Here is a 21,608-nt window from a genome sequence, read left to right as displayed (position 1 = left end):
AGCCATTTGCGCTGTGGTGGTGCAAGTATACAGTGTTCCACATACAATGGTACAGGAAAAGAAAAAACATCCGCCCAACGTGGGGCTTGAACCCACGACCCTGAGATTAAGAGTCTCATGCTCTACCGACTGAGCTAGCCAGGCTTGGTTGAGAATGTATGGAGGTGATGGCAAGGCAAGGCATCCTGACACTCCTGCTTTATTTCATACACTAAAGTACACGAGTAAGTGTAAAATTAAGTATCTGTGGAGCATTGGTGGTTCAGTGGTAGAATTCTCGCCTGCCACGCGGGAGGCCTGGGTTCGATTCCCGGCCAATGCAGTCCTGAGCTTTTGCTGATATGGCAGTGCATTTTGTGAAAGTGAGGACAGCCATTTGCGCTGTGGTGGGGCAAGTTGACAGTGTTCCACATACAATGGTACAGGAAAAGAAAAAAAACATCCACCCAATGTGGAGCTCGAACCCACGACCCTGAGATTAAGAGTCTCATGCTTTACGGACTGAGTTAGCAATGCTTGGTAACCGAGGAGTTGTGGTGATGGCAAGGCAAGGCATCCTGACTCTCCTGCTTTGTTTTGTACACTAAAGTACATGAGTAAGTCTAAAATTAAGCATCTGTGGATCATTGGTGGTTCAGTGGTAGAAATCTAGCCGGCCACGTGGGAGACCGGGTTCAATTCCCGGTCAATACATTCCTGAGTTTTTGCTGATAGGGCAGTGCATTTTGTGAAAGTGAGGACAGCCATTTGCGCTGTGGTGATGCAAGTATACACTGTTCCACATACAATGGTACAGGAAGAGAAAAAAACAACTGCCCAACATGGAGCTCAAATACATGACCCTAAGATTAATAGTCTTATGCTCTAGCGACTGTGCTAGTCGGGCTTGGTTACGTAGGCTTGGAGGTGATGGCAAGGCAAGGCATCCTGACACTCCTGCTTTGTTTTATACACTAAAGTACAGATGTAGCCAACTTTATCTTGACTGTTTCTCCGCCGAGACGGGCGTTTAGCCACGCTAAGGCGATAGCTGAGTTTAATCACAGGCAGGCGCGTTGAGACGATCTAGATACTCATCATGCATTACACATCTCCACCACTGTGTGGCTAATGCTCCACTAATCCAGTACTTTCGATCGTACAGTATAGCGGCGGATTGATCTACAGCTCTGGCAATACTGTAGGCGTAACGGGAAGCGGTGGAAAAAGTATGGAGTACAGTACTGTATGTGTATGGAGACGCAACTACAGTAATTGTGTAAAAGGAATAATGTACAGTACAATGTATAAACACCGTGCTTTTTAAAATATAAAATATATGAGCGTCTGAGTTCGCTAATGCATAATGGGAATGGAGGACTAGCAGGAGGCGGAGGAAAACACCGTGCTTTACAAATGCGAGCGTCCGAGTCCTCTAAGGCATAAACCAACAGCAATGGGGCGAGGGCCGGGCGCTGTTTGCAGTACTTTCACACATGAAATTAGAAATCTCTCATGAGGCGTCGTGGGCTAGGGGTGAAGGCTCCCACCTCCCTCACTGGGGGTCCAGGGTTCGAGACATGATGTGCTTTCTTTCTTTTTTTTTTTTTTTTTTTCTGTAATAATGCACTGTATTATTTTATTTCCATTGTAAGACAGTCAATGGAAGGATGCACACAGGTTTCACATAAATCAAAGTACATCTGCAGGAGCGATTCTTTACGCTAAATGCACCCAAACAGCGTGAATGAAATGAGTGTATTCTGGCGCTACCAACTAAGCAAAACAGTACTGTAGATCTTCAGCGTTTGTGCATTGCACAGGACCTGAATTTCCTCCCTGTGCAGGCCCCCAGGGGGGAAGGGCGATGGGGGTAGGGGGGAGACGATGGAAAATACTGTGCCTTTGAAATGCAATTACTGTACATGAGCGTCCGAGTACACTACGGCATACTGTAAACCAACACCAATGGGAAGGAAGTGCCAACCTTATTTTTAATGTGTTCCCGTGACATTCACTTTAACATTTTTTTTTTCTCTCCAATACAGTACATCCAATGGAAGGATGCACACAGGTTTCACATAAATCAAAGTACATCTGCAGGAGCGATTCTTTACGCTAAATGCAACCTACAGTACGGTACTGTAAGTGAGCAAAATACAGTAGTACTACAGTGGGCGTTTGTGTATTGCACATGACCTGCATTCCCTCCCTGTCTACTGCATGATCTGTGCAGGCTCCCATGGGGGAAGGGCAACAGGCTAGCAGGAGGCGGAGGAAAACACCGTGCTTTACAAATGCGAGCGTCCGAGTCCTCTAAGGCATAAACCAACAGCAATGGGGCGAGGGCCGGGCGCTGTTTGCAGTACTTTCACACATGAAATTAGAAATCTCTCATGAGGCGTCGTGGGCTAGGGGTGAAGGCTCCCACCTCCCTCACTGGGGGTCCAGGGTTCGAGACATGATGTGCTTTCTTTCTTTTTTTTTTTTTTTTTTTCTGTAATAATGCACTGTATTATTTTATTTCCATTGTAAGACAGTCAATGGAAGGATGCACACAGGTTTCACATAAATCAAAGTACATCTGCAGGAGCGATTCTTTACGCTAAATGCACCCAAACAGCGTGAATGAAATGAGTGTATTCTGGCGCTACCAACTAAGCAAAACAGTACTGTAGATCTTCAGCGTTTGTGCATTGCACAGGACCTGAATTTCCTCCCTGTGCAGGCCCCCAGGGGGGAAGGGCGATGGGGGTAGGGGGGAGACGATGGAAAATACTGTGCCTTTGAAATGCAATTACTGTACATGAGCGTCCGAGTACACTACGGCATACTGTAAACCAACACCAATGGGAAGGAAGTGCCAACCTTATTTTTAATGTGTTCCCGTGACATTCACTTTAACATTTTTTTTTTTCTCTCCAATACAGTACATCCAATGGAAGGATGCACACAGGTTTCACATAAATCAAAGTACATCTGCAGGAGCGATTCTTTACGCTAAATGCAACCTACAGTACGGTACTGTAAGTGAGCAAAATACAGTAGTACTACAGTGGGCGTTTGTGTATTGCACATGACCTGCATTCCCTCCCTGTCTACTGCATGATCTGTGCAGGCTCCCATGGGGGAAGGGCAACAGGCTAGCAGGAGGCGGAGGAAAACACCGTGCTTTACAAATGCGAGCGTCCGAGTCCTCTAAGGCATAAACCAACAGCAATGGGGCGAGGGCCGGGCGCTGTTTGCAGTACTTTCACACATGAAATTAGAAATCTCTCATGAGGCGTCGTGGGCTAGGGGTGAAGGCTCCCACCTCCCTCACTGGGGGTCCAGGGTTCGAGACATGATGTGCTTTCTTTCTTTTTTTTTTTTTTTTTTTTCTGTAATAATGCACTGTATTATTTTATTTCCATTGTAAGACAGTCAATGGAAGGATGCACACAGGTTTCACATAAATCAAAGTACATCTGCAGGAGCGATTCTTTACGCTAAATGCACCCAAACAGCGTGAATGAAATGAGTGTATTCTGGCGCTACCAACTAAGCAAAACAGTACTGTAGATCTTCAGCGTTTGTGCATTGCACAGGACCTGAATTTCCTCCCTGTGCAGGCCCCCAGGGGGGAAGGGCGATGGGGGTAGGGGGGAGACGATGGAAAATACTGTGCCTTTGAAATGCAATTACTGTACATGAGCGTCCGAGTACACTACGGCATACTGTAAACCAACACCAATGGGAAGGAAGTGCCAACCTTATTTTTAATGTGTTCCCGTGACATTCACTTTAACATTTTTTTTTTCTCTCCAATACAGTACATCCAATGGAAGGATGCACACAGGTTTCACATAAATCAAAGTACATCTGCAGGAGCGATTCTTTACGCTAAATGCAACCTACAGTACGGTACTGTAAGTGAGCAAAATACAGTAGTACTACAGTGGGCGTTTGTGTATTGCACATGACCTGCATTCCCTCCCTGTCTACTGCATGATCTGTGCAGGCTCCCATGGGGGAAGGGCAACAGGCTAGCAGGAGGCGGAGGAAAACACCGTGCTTTACAAATGCGAGCGTCCGAGTCCTCTAAGGCATAAACCAACAGCAATGGGGCGAGGGCCGGGCGCTGTTTGCAGTACTTTCACACATGAAATTAGAAATCTCTCATGAGGCGTCGTGGGCTAGGGGTGAAGGCTCCCACCTCCCTCACTGGGGGTCCAGGGTTCGAGACATGATGTGCTTTCTTTCTTTTTTTTTTTTTTTTTTTCTGTAATAATGCACTGTATTATTTTATTTCCATTGTAAGACAGTCAATGGAAGGATGCACACAGGTTTCACATAAATCAAAGTACATCTGCAGGAGCGATTCTTTACGCTAAATGCACCCAAACAGCGTGAATGAAATGAGTGTATTCTGGCGCTACCAACTAAGCAAAACAGTACTGTAGATCTTCAGCGTTTGTGCATTGCACAGGACCTGAATTTCCTCCCTGTGCAGGCCCCCAGGGGGGAAGGGCGATGGGGGTAGGGGGGAGACGATGGAAAATACTGTGCCTTTGAAATGCAATTACTGTACATGAGCGTCCGAGTACACTACGGCATACTGTAAACCAACACCAATGGGAAGGAAGTGCCAACCTTATTTTTAATGTGTTCCCGTGACATTCACTTTAACATTTTTTTTTTTCTCTCCAATACAGTACATCCAATGGAAGGATGCACACAGGTTTCACATAAATCAAAGTACATCTGCAGGAGCGATTCTTTACGCTAAATGCAACCTACAGTACGGTACTGTAAGTGAGCAAAATACAGTAGTACTACAGTGGGCGTTTGTGTATTGCACATGACCTGCATTCCCTCCCTGTCTACTGCATGATCTGTGCAGGCTCCCATGGGGGAAGGGCAACAGGCTAGCAGGAGGCGGAGGAAAACACCGTGCTTTACAAATGCGAGCGTCCGAGTCCTCTAAGGCATAAACCAACAGCAATGGGGCGAGGGCCGGGCGCTGTTTGCAGTACTTTCACACATGAAATTAGAAATCTCTCATGAGGCGTCGTGGGCTAGGGGTGAAGGCTCCCACCTCCCTCACTGGGGGTCCAGGGTTCAAGACATGATGTGCTTTCTTTCTTTTTTTTTTTTTTTTTTTTCTGTAATAATGCACTGTATTATTTTATTTCCATTGTAAGACAGTCAATGGAAGGATGCACACAGGTTTCACATAAATCAAAGTACATCTGCAGGAGCGATTCTTTACGCTAAATGCACCCAAACAGCGTGAATGAAATGAGTGTATTCTGACGGACTGTGCATCTTCGGTATTTGTGTATAGCATAAGACCTGTGAAGGCTCCCAGGAGGGAAGGGCGTAGGGCAAGACAGTGGAAAATACTGTGGTCAAAGAAAGGGCATATGTAAAACTAAGGGAAACTGTCACAAAGTACAGTAACTACAGTACTGTACGTTGAATGCCTGGAACGCACGACGCCTGAGACGCACGACGTCTGAGACGCACGACGCCTGAGACGCACGACGTCTGAGACGCACGACGTCTGGATCGCTCATTGAGCATAAGCATGGCTGCTGTACCTGTAGTACCTGTACGTGACCGTCCCTATGCTATGGGTGAGCTGCGTCTCCTCGTTCGCTGGCGGGACAGAACTCTCGCCAGCAACGAGGAGAAAGTAAGGGCATATAGGAGGGCCAGCAGGGATATCCTCCGGACCTACAACCGGAGGAGAACGGTGAGGTCTCTCCAGAGGAGGTGGAGTGACCTCGTGAGGCGGACCCCACGACGCCTGCAGGCCATAAGGGATTGTAAGTACAGTACATTACTGTAGATTACTGTACTTTAAGTTACTGTAGTTACAGGTACAGTACATTATAGCAGGGGCTGCTGTAGCAGCAGGTATCCGGTCTATACAGCACTGTACAGTATTTGTGGTAAACAAATGGTTAAACAAGGACAAAACGTTAACCCGGGTCAAAAGGTCAATTTGTTTTTTTGCGTCGACCTAGATGGTGCGGCTTTTGAAATTGGTTGACACCAGTTACTGTAGGTTGACATGGTCGTTAAGTTGACATGGAAAAAGATCGACATGCGTTTTACAAAAACAATTGTTATTTTTTTAAACTTGTGTATATACAGTAGTTCTTTACAATCCAGGTGGTCTACGATTGTGCAGTGTACAGTATCATGCAGTGTACAGTATATGCAATGTATCACAGTGTATCGTGCTGCGTAATTGCAGCGTGTCATGCAGTGTACATTCAGAATATGGTATTGTGCAGTGAGTGTAATACATAGTGAATCACATCGTGCAGCAGAGCCGGCCTTAGGCATAGGCAAACTACAGTAGGCAAATGCCTAGGGCATTTGCTATGCTTAGGGGCACCAGCAGCTTCTGCTGATTAAAATGATATGCGGCATGCCTATATTTTGCGTGACTGCGGCTGTATCTGTACCTGGCTAGGGCCAGCACTGTCGTGCAGTGTACTGTATACACATGTGGTAATTGCAGTTTTTTGTGTAGTGTACATTGTATCATATTTTGCAGGGAAATGTGCAGTTTGTCATATCACGCAGTCGTGCAGTGCATTGTGTGGTTTAATTGCAGTGTGCCGAAATTTGTGTTTCAGATAGTACAGTGTTCTAAGGGATGTTACTTTGGCAGAAATTATTCTAAGGGATGTTACAGTGGCCTAATGTGTTCTGACGTGCATTACTCTTGCATAAGGTTCATGACTGGCAGATCTCTACTTTGTGACGTAATGTGGATATACTACTGCACTACTGTGACGTACAGTAACGTGAATAAGGTGCTCTACTGTGTGACACAACGTGAATCAAGGACAGTACTGTGACGTGAATACGGTGCTCTACTGTGTGACACAACGTGAATCAAGGACAGTACTGTGACGTGAATAAGGTGCTCTACTGTGTGACACAACGTGAATCAAGGACAGTACTGTGACGTGAATACGGTGCTCTACTGTGTGACACAACGTGAATCAAGGACAGTACTGTGACGTGAATACGGTGCTCTACTGTGTGACACAACGTGAATCAAGGACAATACTGTGACGTGAATACGGTGCTCTACTGTGTGACACAACGTGAATCAAGGACAGTACTGTGACGTGAATAAACTGCACTACTGTGACATGACGTGAATAAGATGAATTCAGGTGAGTACTGCATCATCTGTCATGAAATCAATTTGTAATGTAATGAACAGTACTGAGATGGTTAAGGGTGGGAGGGCTGCATGCTGATGTGTGTCATAATGTTTATAAGGGCAATGCTTATGTGTGTTACAATGTCTATAAAGGTAGTGTTCTGTCTAATACCCTGGACCTACTGTACTGTAGCGATACTGTAAGTGTACTGTATGTCACATTTAGAAATGTGCCCCTTAAGTTTTGAAGACAGTACAGTACACTATGCCCTCCTGAGTGATTAGGTGCAGGGTACTAGAATGAACAATTCCATTTATTGTGATGTCATAAAGATGCTGTCAATGTTGAATTTCATTGGCTGTACAGTATGCTGCCATTATACTGTATATATATTTTTACAGGGCTGGTAGCACGACGTCACAGGAGGCGGGACAGGCGCCGCCAAGCTGGTAAGTATTGTCAAATACAGTAGTGTACAGTACATAGTGATTTCTATAGTCCCAACCCCCTGTCCTGACCATCACAGATAACTCGCTGCAATCCGTTAATGTTAAGAATGTCTGTTTACAAAACTAAATGTAAATATTAAACACAAAGTATAAATAACATTGTAGATAGCTGAATACCCGTGCTTCGCTACGGGATGAGGATGGTAAATTCCAGTGATAGTTGTTTGTTAATTTACGTTTGTTGGCGATCTAGTATATAGTACTGTATACTTTAAGCATACTGTATCTTGCTTCTCTGATGCAGATTGTTTATTGGCCGGACCCCTTTTTGGTCCTGGATACTGTGCAGTACATGTTTCAAATTGACAGCTTCACTTACAGTACTGTTATTTTTTTTCCCACAGTACCACCACCACCACCACCTGCTGCGCTGCCAGGTATTGTGTAACGAGAATTCTGGTGCTACTGTCATCGTTGTTACACTACTGTACATGTGTCCTGGATACTGTACAGTACATGTTTCAAATTGACAGCTTCACTTACAGTACTGTTATTTTTTTTCCCACAGTACCACCACCACCACCACCACCACCTGCTGCGCTGCCAGGTATTGTGTAACGAGAATTCTGGTGCTACTGTCATCGTTGTTACACTACTGTACATGTGTCCTGGATACTGTGCAGTACATGTTTCCAATTGACAGCTTCACTTACAGTACTGTTATTTTTTTCCCACAGTACCACCACCACCACCACCTGCTGCGCTGCCAGGTATTGTGTAACGAGAATTCTGGTGCTACTGTCATCGTTGTTACACTACTGTACATGTGTCTTGGATACTGTGCAGTACATGTTTCAAATTGACAGCTTCACTTACAGTACTGTTATTTTTTTTCCCACAGTACCACCACCACCACCACCACCACCACCACCTGCTGCGCTGCCAGGTATTGTGTAACGAGAATTCTGGTGTGACTGTCATCGTTACACTACTGTACATGTGTCCTGGATACTGTACAGTACATGTTTCAAATTGACAGCTTCACTTACAGTACTGTTATTTTTTTTCCCACAGTACCACCACCACCACCACCACCACCACCACTACCTGCTGCGCTGCCAGGTATTGTGTAACGAGAATTCTGGTGCTACTGTCATCGTTGTTACACTACTGTACATGTGTCCTGGATACTGTGCAGTACATGTTTCCAATTGACAGCTTCACTTACAGTACTGTTATTTTTTTTCCCACAGTACCACCACCACCACCACCACCACCTGCTGCGCTGCCAGGTATTGTGTAACGAGAATTCTGGTGCTACTGTCATCGTTGTTACACTACTGTACATGTGTCCTGGATACTGTACAGTACATGTTTCCAATTGACAGCTTCACTTACAGTACTGTTATTTTTTTTCCCACAGTACCACCACCACCACCACCACCACCACCACCTGCTGCGCTGCCAGGTATTGTGTAACGAGAATTCTGGTGCTACTGTCATCGTTGTTACACTACTGTACATGTGTCCTGGATACTGTACAGTACATGTTTCCAATTGACAGCTTCACTTACAGTACTGTTATTTTTTTTCCCACAGTACCACCACCACCACCACCACCACCTGCTGCGCTGCCAGGTATTGTGTAACGAGAATTCTGGTGCTACTGTCATCGTTGTTACACTACTGTACATGTGTCCTGGATACTGTACAGTACATGTTTCCAATTGACAGCTTCACTTACAGTACTGTTATTTTTTTTCCCACAGTACCACCACCACCACCACCACCACCTGCTGCGCTGCCAGGTATTGTGTAACGAGAATTCTGGTGCTACTGTCATCGTTGTTACACTACTGTACATGTGTCCTGGATACTGTACAGTACATGTTTCCAATTGACAGCTTCACTTACAGTACTGTTATTTTTTTTCCCACAGTACCACCACCACCACCACCACCACCACCACCACCTGCTGCGCTGCCAGGTATTGTGTAACGAGAATTCTGGTGCTACTGTCATCGTTGTTACACTACTGTACATGTGTCCTGGATACTGTACAGTACATGTTTCAAATTGACAGCTTCACTTACAGTACTGTTATTTTTTTTCCCACAGTACCAACACCACCACCACCACCACCTGCTGCATCCGAGAGCTCCGGAAGTGGTAATAATTACTTTTTGTTACAGACACACTAGTTTCCTACAGTATTACTGTAATTTTTGTATTTTACAATACTTGTCATCTTTTACACACAGACCGCCTCGTAATTGATACAGAGGAGGAGCTCATTCCCATTGATTCGGGGGAGGAAGAGGAGCCAGATTATAGTAAGTACAGTAGGATTTTCTCAAGCCCATTCTTAAAAGTATTGACCAAGTCCACTTTTATTACTTTTCAGGCAGGGAATTCCAAACATGTACTGTACAGTATTCCCCTCACTGTGAAGACCCCTTTTCGCCTCTGTGCGAAATCGCCTCTACTTCAACAAGAGTTACTGTGCACGTGTCCTCTGTGTCCATCTTATCAAAAACCGTTCCTGTGTATTGTCCCCTTACTGTATACAGTATATTTGTAAAGGTTAATCATGTCCCCTCTTAATCTCCTCTTTTCCAATGTAAACATGCCTAGCCTGCCTTTCCTTGTATTCCATCTTCTCAATCCACTTCATCACTTTGGTCGCCCGCCTCTAAACCTTTTGTAGTTCCACGATATCCATTTTGTATTATGGTGCCCAAAATTGTGCATCCGACCCACCCTCCACTAGCCTAACCCTCCAATCATACTCTGAATCCACACTCTGCATTCTGAATGTCGGGATCCAGACAGCAGGTCTTTTAAATACAGTACTGTATGTCCCCTACCGCTGGACAGTCATTCTGCTCCTACTGTATTATGAATATATCTCTGCCTCCTGTAGCACTGTACTACTGTGCAATTTTGTAGTAACTGTACTCTACTGTATTTTGTTTATAATATTTTTTTATTTTCAACTCAGTAATTATTGACAGTGAGGATGAAAAACCCTCTCCCCAACTTGGTAAGTAAACTGCAGTATTGTACTGTACTGTACATTGTGTTAAACCAATGGGTTGGGTTTGCGTGACCAGCAGTCAGGATTCTAGCGGTCAGGTGACCGACAGTGGCATCCTGATTGCAGCAATCCCAACAGGGTGAGGTACGGTATCCTAACCCTCCTCCACTACCCCCTGATTCTGGCCTCGACATTCTCGTCTCTGTGTGCGAAATTTACTCTCCTCCTCCAATTCCTGACTGAATTTTTGCTTTACTGTATTCAACACAGAATACAAAAGTATATTTCATGGATTTTTTGCTTTCACAGGCCCTACACTGTCACAGGCGGTGGCGGAGGAGGAGGACCAGGACTCTACCTCTATGTCCATCACCTCACTGCACCCATTAAGTAAGTCCAGTCCGGTACATCGTGCCTCTGTAGAGCCAGTTTGAGCAAGGAGAGATTGATTGCTTCTTTTTTTGGTGGGGGCCCAAACCAACCAGTCATTTCAGCCACAGTCGTGTGGCAGACCCTGTTTATATAACATAAGGGTGGTTGGGAGGGCCCAATCACAATTCCATCTTGCACCTCTTTTTTTATTTATTTTTTTATTTATTTATCTTTGCATCATGTGATGTTTGGGGAAAATTGTTATAAGGTTTGATGTAAAAAAAAGGTTAAAAAAAAGAGGCAGATTAGATGGGCAAAGTGGTTCTTACAGTATTTGTCATCAAATTCTATGTTTCTGTATGCAGACCCTCCAACATGACCCGCCGCACTGCTCTGTTTCTAGACTTCCCTCTTAATTTATGATTTCCATCACCTGTGTTGAACTAGTTATATGATAAGAAAGCTGTTTCTTCACAGGTGATGGCAATAATAAATTAAGAGGGAAGTCCAGAACCAGAGCATTTTGTACCATGTTGGAGGGTATGTGTATTTCCTGGAATTAACCTTTTTTTTTTTTCACATTAATGTTTTTTTTCACAGGCCCTACACTGGAACAGGCCACGGAGGAGGAGGAGGAGGATGATGATGATGCTGCTGCATTTAGTGGTAAGAATTATTACTGACATTGATCTGATGCCATCAGAGTAGCACTTTTCATCAGATTTTTCTGGCAAATGCGTAGAAATCGGATGAAAATTGTTTTTGTTTGAACTGGTGATATTGCCCATACAGTAGCAACCGATCACATCCCACATTAACATTTACAGTATCTAGTTACACTTACAGACGATAATACAGTACAGTAGGTAATATTTGATTGGTTGCTACTGTATGGACAACATCCTGTTCTAAAAAAAACACCCATCTTACTCAATTTCTCTCTCTCTCTCTCTCTCACCCCTTGTCACTGTCTCTCCATTCATCTCTCTAGATACTGTCAGTGATGAATTTCCCATTAGGCACGAGAGGCACGTACTGTACCTAGTGGCGGCATCTGTTTGGGGGCCTCAGTTGGATGCTTACAGTATGCTAATACTGTCATCCCAAAAATTACCACTACAGTAACTGCTAAATATTTTAAGTGTACTGTACAATATGCACATACAGTACTGTACAGTATACATAATTCAAAAGAAAAAAGAGTTGCTACTGTACCTTATTCTAGTCATAATCACCGGCATACGGGTCACTCACAAATTTTCTGATGGTCTCGGTGGGGTCCCTTGGAATCACCATGCCTGTCACAAGCATACCTTTTTTTACCCACCTGACACTGGGCCTGGACACTAGTGTACTATTACTATACTTTTTACTGTATACTGTATCTTATAATATTCTTCTCTTTTACCCACAGACGACGAGCCAGAATACATTTTTGGTAAATACAGTATACTGTACAGTAGCAATAGTTGGTACTGTAATTACAGTATTTTTTTTTCTCCAACATTATTTTAAGTCAAACTGATATGACTAACTGTACTGTATTATCTTTTTACAGTCCGTCGCCAACCAGTGGAGGAGACACCTGGTAATAAAATAGAAATACATAATGCACTGTACTGTATTCTAACTTACTGTAACATGTATAACACTGAGCTGATCATCTTCACACCCTCTGACATAACCTTACAGTACAAACTGTACTTTCTCTCCTTTTTCACCCTCTTCACTCCACAAATGCATGCTGCGTTTCCTGACTACTGATATAATAGTGTGTAGAGCGTAGCGAGGCACCGTGCCCACCGCGTGGCGAGCGAAGCAAGCATGCAAGGGGCTGCTTTCCGCTCGCCGCCCCTGTCGGGATTGTGTGGTCGGGATTCCGGCGTCTGTATTTTGACTGCCGGGATCCCGTCCAGCGGGATTACGTACTGATCTCCAGTCTGAGCCTGCCCTAGGCATAGGCATACTTGCCAAATGCCCAGGGGCACAAGCAGCTTCTGCTGATTAATATGATATGCAGCATGCCTACAGTATATTCTGTGCATACAAAATGCATTACTAATGTGCAGCATTATGTGTATACAGTACTTTGTTGTGTAACATATACTGTAGCAAGGGCACTACTGTGTGGTCTAATGTGAACAAAGAGCAATATGATGTGATGCAATGTGAATAAGTGGGAATACTTTGAGGAGTAATGTGGTACTATCATATGATGTAACGAGAAAAAGAGACACTATTGCATGATATGTTGTGAATAAAGTTGCAGTACTGTGTGGCGTCATTTCAGATTGGGGAATTACTGTGTGGCCTTGCCCCTTCCCAGCAAGAACATGCACCGTTTTGGGATGCACACCGAATGTGCACACTGTTGCTATTTTAAACATACAGTACAGTAAGTTGGAGGAGCACCAAAATGACGACTGCTATGGTTGAGGGGTGATGGTGCTGGGAAAGGGGTACAGGCTCAGAGGCGGAAATAGCATCTGTGCAAGGGGGCAGCATCCAAAAACTTGACTAGGGAATCATATTATTTATGGCTGGCTCTGAGTACAGTCCACTATTATGGATAGTACTCCCTACAACACCACCTACAGTACTGTAACCCTCTTTTTTCTGAAGCGGTCATGAAATGTCATGACTGCTAATACATACAGTAAATGTCTACAGTATTTGTACTGTGGTGTTTAATTCCTTTGACAATTTGTTTATGACCTATTGAAGCTAAACTCTTGTACAGTACTTTATATTTTGAATACCAGCAATACAGTATAATACTGTACCTACAGTATACAGTAATAATTGTTTACTATTTGAATGTGACTAAATGTTTTTTTTTCTCCAATATAGTGCCAATTATTTATGGGGGCCCCAGACAGGGGCAAGATAGGTGGGCTGGCCCAGAAGCGGGCAGGCAGCAGCCCACTTATACAAGAGGTAAACTAAAGCAATGTTTAAATTACCTCGACAGCATACAGTAGTGTTTGATTTACTGTACTGACAATACAGTACTGTACATTGTAAATAACAATATTGTCTAATATAGAGTAAAGTACTGTATTGCCATTACTACACTGTAAAGTATTCAGTATTTGTTTTGTAATACTGTCCTTTTTTTCCCACAGAACAGTTGCAGCGTGCCATCCAGCTCCAGCGGGTGGTGGTCCACCTCCTAGTGGACCACTATTTTAATATTTTATTAAGTTTAATTTAATTTTATTTAATAAAAATTTTTGTTCTTGTACTCCATTGTATAGTATCTTTTTCTACTGTATAAGATAGGCATACTGTACACCATACAATTATCTGGCAGATAATCTGCAAGATCTGGCTGTTTGTAATGAAATTCTCTCCTAATTTAGCTGTGGTGTACAGTACCTCCTGAGTGTGCTGGGGTGCTTTCTGGCCAGTTTGGGGTGATTTGGAGCAAGTTTGGTCGGCCATCTGGCCGACATGTGCTGTCGACTGTTTGGCAAACATGTGTTTTCACTCCAGCATGTGTGTGTCAGGCATTTTGTGTGTGTCAGGCATTTTGTGTGTGTCAGGCATTTTGTGTGTGTCAGGCATTTTGTGTGTGTCAGCCATTTTATGTGTGTCAGCCATTGCTGTGTGGTTCCACAAATGTTAGCGTGTCAAAGTGCTGACCACTGACACCACTATTTCACTTTGTACCGCATGCCTTTTGTGGAACCACACAGCCCAGCATGACTTATTGCTGGGCTGTGTGGTTCCACAAATTTTCTTGGAAAACAAATGAACATGAGTGTCTTTACTTTAATACTTTTTTTTTTTTTTCCCCCACAGATATCTATATACACAAGAAAAGAATGTAACGAAGAACAAACTACTTTTTTGTTTTAATTAACTTTCAAACTTTATTTAAAAAAAAACACCTTTTTTTTCTTCAATAAACTTTTAAAAATAGAAGTTTCCTGTGGTTTTTATTAAAATATGAAATGCAAGATGCCTAACCAAGTTGTTTTACATACAGTATACCACTCTTAATTGAATTCCCATCATACAGTAGTACTAATTTATACAGTACAGGAAGTTGGGAATACAAACATTGGAAACCACGTCATGTTTATTTTAAGAAACACTTTATTTACGGACAAAATCATTTGGAACATGTAACATCACACATACTGTACTGTATTGTAATAAAGCCAACATCACACATACTGTACGGTACTTTAATCAAAAGGTAACAGCACAAATACAGTAACAATATCAACTTTAACATTTTTATAATTTATTTTTTTGTGGTGGTGGTGCGGGGTAATGGTTTTTGTACTTTATTTTTAGGTTTTGCTTTTTTGAATTATTTTTCGTTTTTGTCTTTTGCTTTTTAACACTGTCGCATACGGACACCAGAATAGAGGACTGACAACAGCAGCCCCTGGATGGAAACGCAGCCCAAGGCCCCAGATGGACACAGCACAATGGACTCGGCTGCTACTGGATAGATACAGCAGCGCCCAAAAAATCAACAGGAATAAAAGGGGCAACTTGTAACAGGCCCTTACATTACCAGGAATGTGGTGAGCCAAGTTCATGCACTCCCCTTTGAGTAACCGAGCTGCTCCAAGTGGATTCAGCACAGTGCATGCAGCCCCAGAAAATGTACAGGTCATACAGGTACATTGACACAATTTTTTAGCTTCAGCTGTGTGAAGCTGATGTGCTGAAGCTAGGAGGTAGGTAATGATCTGGTTTCATCATAGTCGAGCTTCCAAGTCATTTTCCTCTTCGTTCTCAGCACAGAGTTTATGGTATCCCTTATCTTCCTCTTTTCTGGATCACCAATCCTCACGCGGCGTTCACACCTAGCCATGATGTCATGTACCAGATTTTTGGGCAGCGGAAGTTTGCCCTTGGAACCATCAAAGTTCACACGATTGGCCCACGTCAAGTATTTGTCGTACCGTACATGGTGCTGGAACAGAGAATATGCATATTTCTGAATATGTCCATTTGAAGCTCTGTACAGATGGTCGTCCAGGGAAGTTGAGATGACAGCCAGGGCAATATTGTTCAGAGAGCCTCCGAATGTATTGCGAAGTGGCCTGTGAGCAGGTGTGCTGGTCATCATTGGTGTTCCTGGCAACAGCACACTTGAATCCAGGCCTCTGCGGTCGTCCAGCCCTCTGCGGTCCTCCAGGCCTCCTCTGCGGTCCTCCAGGTCTCTTCTGCGGTCCTCCTGGTCTCTTCTGCGGTCCTCCTGGTCTCTTCTGCGGTCCTCCAGGCCTCCTCTGCGGTCGTCCAAGTCGCTGACTTCGTCCAGTCCGCTGCTGTGGTCCAGGCCTCTGCGGTCCTCCAGGCCTCCTCTGCGGTCCTCCAGGCCTCCTCTGCGGTCCTCCAGGCCTCCTCTGCGGTCCTCCAGGCCTCCTCTGCGGTCCTCCAGGCCTCCTCTGCGGTCCTCCAGGCCTCCTCTGCGGTCCTCCAGGCCTCTTCTGCGGTCCTCCAGGCCTCCTCTGCGGTCCTCCAGGCCTCCTCTGCGGTCCTCCAGGTCTCTTCTGCGGTCCTCCAGGCCTCCTCTGCGGTCCTCCAGGCCTCCTCTGCGGTCCTCCAGGCCTCCTCTGCGGTCCTCCAGGCCTCCTCTGCGGTCCTCCAGGCCTCCTCTGCGGTCCTCCATGTTTCCTCTGCGGTCCTCCAGGCCTCCTCTGCGTTCGCCCAAGTCGCTGACTTCGTCCAGTCCGCTGCTGTGGTCCAGGCCTCTGCGGTCCTCCAGGTCTCTTCTGCGGTCCTCCAGGTCTCTTCTGCGGTCCTCCAGGTCTCTTCTGCGGTCCTCCAGGCCTCCTCTGCGTTCGCCCAAGTCGCTGACTTCGTCCAGTCCGCTGCTGTGGTCCAGGCCTCTGCGGTCCTCCAGGTCTCTTCTGCGGTCCTCCAGGTCTCCTCTGCGGTCCTCCAGGCATCCTCTGCGGTCCTCCATGCCGCTGACTTCGTCCAGTCCGCTGCGGTCCTCCAGGTCTCCTCTGCGGTCGTCCAGGCCTCCTCTGCGGTCGTCCAGGCCTCCTCTGCGGTCCTCCAGGCCTCCTCTGCGGTCCTCCAGGCCTCCTCTGCGGTCCTCCAGGCCTCCTCTGCGGTCGTCCATGCCGCTGACTTCGTCCAGTCCGCTGCGGTCCTCCAGGTCTCCTCTGCGGTCGTCCAGGCCTCCTCTGCGGTCGTCCAGGCCTCCTCTGCGGTCATCCAGGCCTCCTCTGCGGTCCTCCAGGCCTCCTCTGCGGTCCTCCAGGCCTCCTCTGCGGTCCTCCAGGCCTCCTCTGCGGTCCTCCAGGCCGCTGACTTCGTCCAGTCCGCTGCGGTCCTCCAGGCCTCCTCTGCGGTCCTCCAGGCCTCCTCTGCGGTCCTCCAGGCCTCCTCTGCGGTCCTCCAGGCCTCCTCTGCGGTCGTCCATGCCGCTGACTTCGTCCAGTCCGCTGCGGTCCTCCAGGCCTCCTCTGCGGTCCTCCAGGCCTCCTCTGCGGTCCTCCAGGCCTCCTCTGCGGTCGTCCATGCCGCTGACTTCGTCCAGTCCGCTGCGGTCCTCCAGGCCTCCTCTGCGGTCCTCCAGGCCTCCTCTGCGGTCCTCCAGGCCTCCTCTGCGGTCCTCCAGGCCTCCTCTGCGGTCCTCCAGGCCTCGGTCGTCCAGGCCGCTGACTTGAACCGCTTGGTGGTGTGTTGCAATGATGGTGCGGCAAACTCCAACTTGCCATTCTTCCCTCGTTTGTTCAATGACTTTCTTCATGGCTTCTACCATCTGTTCCTTTATGCCTTCTTTAAGGCCAGCCACATCGGTCTGCAGCTGATTGACCTGTCCACCAACTTCTGACTCCATATTGGTCACCTTACTGAGTAGCTCCTTTAGTAAAACAGGACAGGTACACTGGCAGTCCTGCACTTTGGTGTTCACATCTGTGAAATGCAACCTTCTTCGTGGTGAATGTGTCATGTCTTCTTGTCCAGGGGTGGCTACATGGTCCAAAAAAGAAGCTTCCTGATGCAGCGTGTTTGTCACGTCCTCTAGCACCGGTATTTCCAGATTCATTGGCTGAACACTGTGATCTGCAGGAGATGGAACAATTACATCATTTGCCACACCACATATCATCTCCAACGTATTATTCTTTGCCTTGGCATTTTTTCGTGGTTTCACCACATTTTCTTTCTGAGCCGCCTTGGCAGTTTTCTTCTTCTTTTGTGGAACTAATGCAGCAAGTTTCTGTGCCACTGATGGGTGGGTTTTGGCACTCCCGTAAAATCTGGTAGTCTGCATTCTTTGTCTTTTGTCTAAAAATATAAAAACCACAATAAGAAAACATGTAAAGCACAGCATGCTAAAAATAGCAAACAACTGTACATTTTCAAATAAAGTGCACAACAGTAAAGTGCAAATACTGTACTGTACAGTATTTGCCTTTTTTCCCTGTGCCTCCCAACAAGAACCTCTGCAGGAGGGACAGAATGCTCTGTTACGGACTTCAGTTTAAATATACAGTATGATTACCATCACCTGTGCGAACAACTATACTGTACAGTAGTTACTGTATTTGATAAGATAGGTGTTTCACCACAAGTGATAGCAATCATTCAGTACTACTGCACATACCTGTAGTACACCGGGATAAGCAAGGTCTATGTACATTACGTTATACCGAGCTGGATCGCTTAGCAACCTGACAAAATGGCCACCGACCGTGAACTCCCAGCACGTGGCAGCGCTTGGATATGGAGTGAGATACAGTATGGTACAGTCCAGGGGCAATGCTGAAGGAGCGTCACAATCCCCTAGCTCAATTACTAGAGCCATCTTAACAGCAGTGTGGGCCCCTGGACACAGCAATGCACTGGGGCCCCTACCCACTCACCAGCGGAAGGGGTGGGGGGAGCTATCAGCGGCAGCTTTGATGCTCCGCGGGGGATAGGGGGGGTTCTATCTTTCGCTCAGTATGTACAGTAGGACCTGGAGAAATAATTTCTGCTAATTATTCCTTTACTGCACAGATGGGGCAGGAAGGAGAACACTAAACTGTAGAAGGGGGCATTGTGCTGAATGAAGGGGCCCTGGTACAGTACATGACTTCCAGGGTGGTAGGGGGTGTTTAATACACAGGGGAGGAGTGGATAATGGAGTGGGCTTAATATTAGTGTTATGGACTGCAATTAGTTTCCTGTATGAAACAGATACAGTACAGTAAATAACCCTCCTTGGAAGTGCATGGGCCCTGTGAGACTTACAGTAGTGTACAGCATAAGGGTCGACTGACATGATGTACAAGCATTACATACAGTACATGTCAGTACTGTATGTAAATTCTTCAATTATTGCCTAACAACAATGCTGCTTACTGTATATTAAATACTGTAGGCCTAGAAATGTGCATCTCAATATAGTAGTTAAAAACACAGGGGCCTATGTGGATAAGCGAGTTCTATGCACACTAAAAATGGCCACCGACCGTGAACCCCCAGCACGTGGCAGCGCTCGGATATGTAGTGAGATACAATATGGCATACATTTCACAGTTCAGGGGGCAATGCTGAAGGAGCGTCACAATCCCCTAGCTCAATTACATTGGGATAAGCGAGGTCTATGCACATTACGGTATACCGAGCTGGATCGCTTAGCAACCTGACAACATGGCCGCCGACCGTGAACTCCCAGCACGTGGCAGCGCTCGGATATGTAGTGAGAGATGGTATACATTTTAAAATACACCGGGATAAGTTGTACAGGCCATGGAGCAATGCACAGGGACATTCATCATTTACGTACAGTATATAAATAATTGTAAACCGTAAATGAAAGAATTACCGGTCAAATACTGTATGACGAAACTGTGTCAATGAGCTGGAACAGTATGGCCTGTGAAGAAGTTTTCGAAGGCAGAAACGGAGAGCAAATTATCAGGAGATTTCTGAAAGGTCGGAGAAGATCCACACAGCAAGTCTGCCTACGAGGAAACAGATTTGCAAAGTGGGTAGCGTAAAGCCTAACAACAATGCTGCTTACTGTATATTAAATACTGTAGGCCTAGAAATGTGCATCTCAATATAGTAGTTAAAAACACAGGGGCCTATGTGGATAAGCGAGTTCTATGCACACTAAAAATGGCCACCGACCGTGAACCCCCAGCACGTGGCAGCGCTCGGATATGTAGTGAGATACAGTATGGCATACATTTCACAGTTCAGGGGGCAATGCTGAAGGAGCGTCACAATCCCCTAGCTCAATTACATTGGGATAAGCGAGGTCTACTGTATGCACATTACGGTATACCGAGCTGGATCGCTTAGCAACCTGACAAAATGGCCGCCGACCGTGAACTCCCAGCACGTGGCAGCGCTCGGATATGTAGTGAGATACAATATGGCATACATTTCACAGTTCAGGGGGCAATGCTGAAGGAGCGTCACAATCCCCTAGCTCAATTACATTGGGATAAGCGAGGTCTACTGTATGCACATTACGGTATACCGAGCTGGATCGCTTAGCAACCTGACAAAATGGCCGCCGACCGTGAACTCCCAGCACGTGGCAGCGCTCGGATATGTAGTGAGATACAATATGGCATACATTTCACAGTTCAGGGGGCAATGCTGAAGGAGCGTCACAATCCCCTAGCTCAATTACATTGGGATAAGCGAGGTCTACTGTATGCACATTACGGTATACCGAGCTGGATCGCTTAGCAACCTGACAAAATGGCCGCCGACCGTGAACTCCCAGCACGTGGCAGCGCTCGGATATGTAGTGAGATACAATATGGCATACATTTCACAGTTCAGGGGGCAATGCTGAAGGAGCGTCACAATCCCCTAGCTCAATTACATTGGGATAAGCGAGGTCTATGCACATTACGGTATACCGAGCTGGATCGCTTAGCAACCTGACAACATGGCCGCCGACCGTGAACTCCCAGCACGTGGCAGCGCTCGGATATGTAGTGAGAGATGGTATACATTTTAAAATACACCGGGATAAGTTGTACAGGCCATGGAGCAATGCACAGGGACATTCATCATTTACGTACAGTATATAAATAATTGTAAACCGTAAATGAAAGAATTACCGGTCAAATACTGTATGACGAAACTGTGTCAATGAGCTGGAACAGTATGGCCTGTGAAGAAGTTTTCGAAGGCAGAAACGGAGAGCAAATTATCAGGAGATTTCTGAAAGGTCGGAGAAGATCCACACAGCAAGTCTGCCTACGAGGAAACAGATTTGCAAAGTGGGTAGCGGGCGGTGACTGAGACGCTCTTTTATTCACATTCAAAAGTACCTGTACAGTATGCTCTGTGATTGGTGTAAGGATGAATGCGCCTATATTGGCACCAATCACAGCGGTAAGAATTCCTTTTGTGTGAATGTGAATAAAAGAGCGTCTCAGTCACCGCCCCGCTACCCACTTTGCAAAGCTGTTTCCTCGTAGGCAGACTTGCTGTGTGGATCTTCTCCGACCTTTCAGAAATCTCCTGATAATTTGCTCTCCGTTTCTGCCTTCGATAACTTCTTCACAGGCCATACTGTTCCAGCTCATTGACACAGTTTCGTCATACAGTATTTGACCGGTAATTCTTTCATTTACGGTTTACAATTATTTATATACTGTACGT

At 45.8% G+C, this 21,608-nt stretch overlaps 1 long non-coding RNA gene and 2 other non-coding genes across 3 annotated transcripts; 2 read left to right on the top strand and 1 right to left on the bottom strand.

The window, feature by feature from the left end:
* Positions 1–71: 71 nt before the first annotated feature.
* Positions 72–144, bottom strand: TRNAK-CUU (transfer RNA lysine (anticodon CUU)). The gene has a single exon. It is a non-coding gene; the product is annotated as a tRNA-Lys (tRNA).
* A 107-nt stretch (positions 145–251) lies between these two features.
* Positions 252–322, top strand: TRNAG-GCC (transfer RNA glycine (anticodon GCC)). Its single transcript has one exon. It is a non-coding gene; the product is annotated as a tRNA-Gly (tRNA).
* Positions 323–10,571: 10,249 nt separating this feature from the next.
* On the top strand, positions 10,572–12,447 carry LOC135057880 (uncharacterized). The gene is made up of 4 exons (XR_010244434.1): positions 10,572–10,643; positions 10,947–11,027; positions 11,610–11,675; positions 12,424–12,447. It is a non-coding gene; the product is annotated as an uncharacterized LOC135057880 (long non-coding RNA).
* Positions 12,448–21,608: the final 9,161 nt, after the last annotated feature.

The sequence above is a fragment of the Pseudophryne corroboree genome, chromosome 3 (genome assembly GCF_028390025.1).
Source record: "Pseudophryne corroboree isolate aPseCor3 chromosome 3, aPseCor3.hap2, whole genome shotgun sequence".
NCBI classification, from domain to species: Eukaryota; Metazoa; Chordata; class Amphibia; order Anura; family Myobatrachidae; genus Pseudophryne; species Pseudophryne corroboree.
The sequence above is the reverse complement of the archived record's forward strand: the minus strand, read 5'-3'. Positions and strand labels throughout refer to the sequence as shown.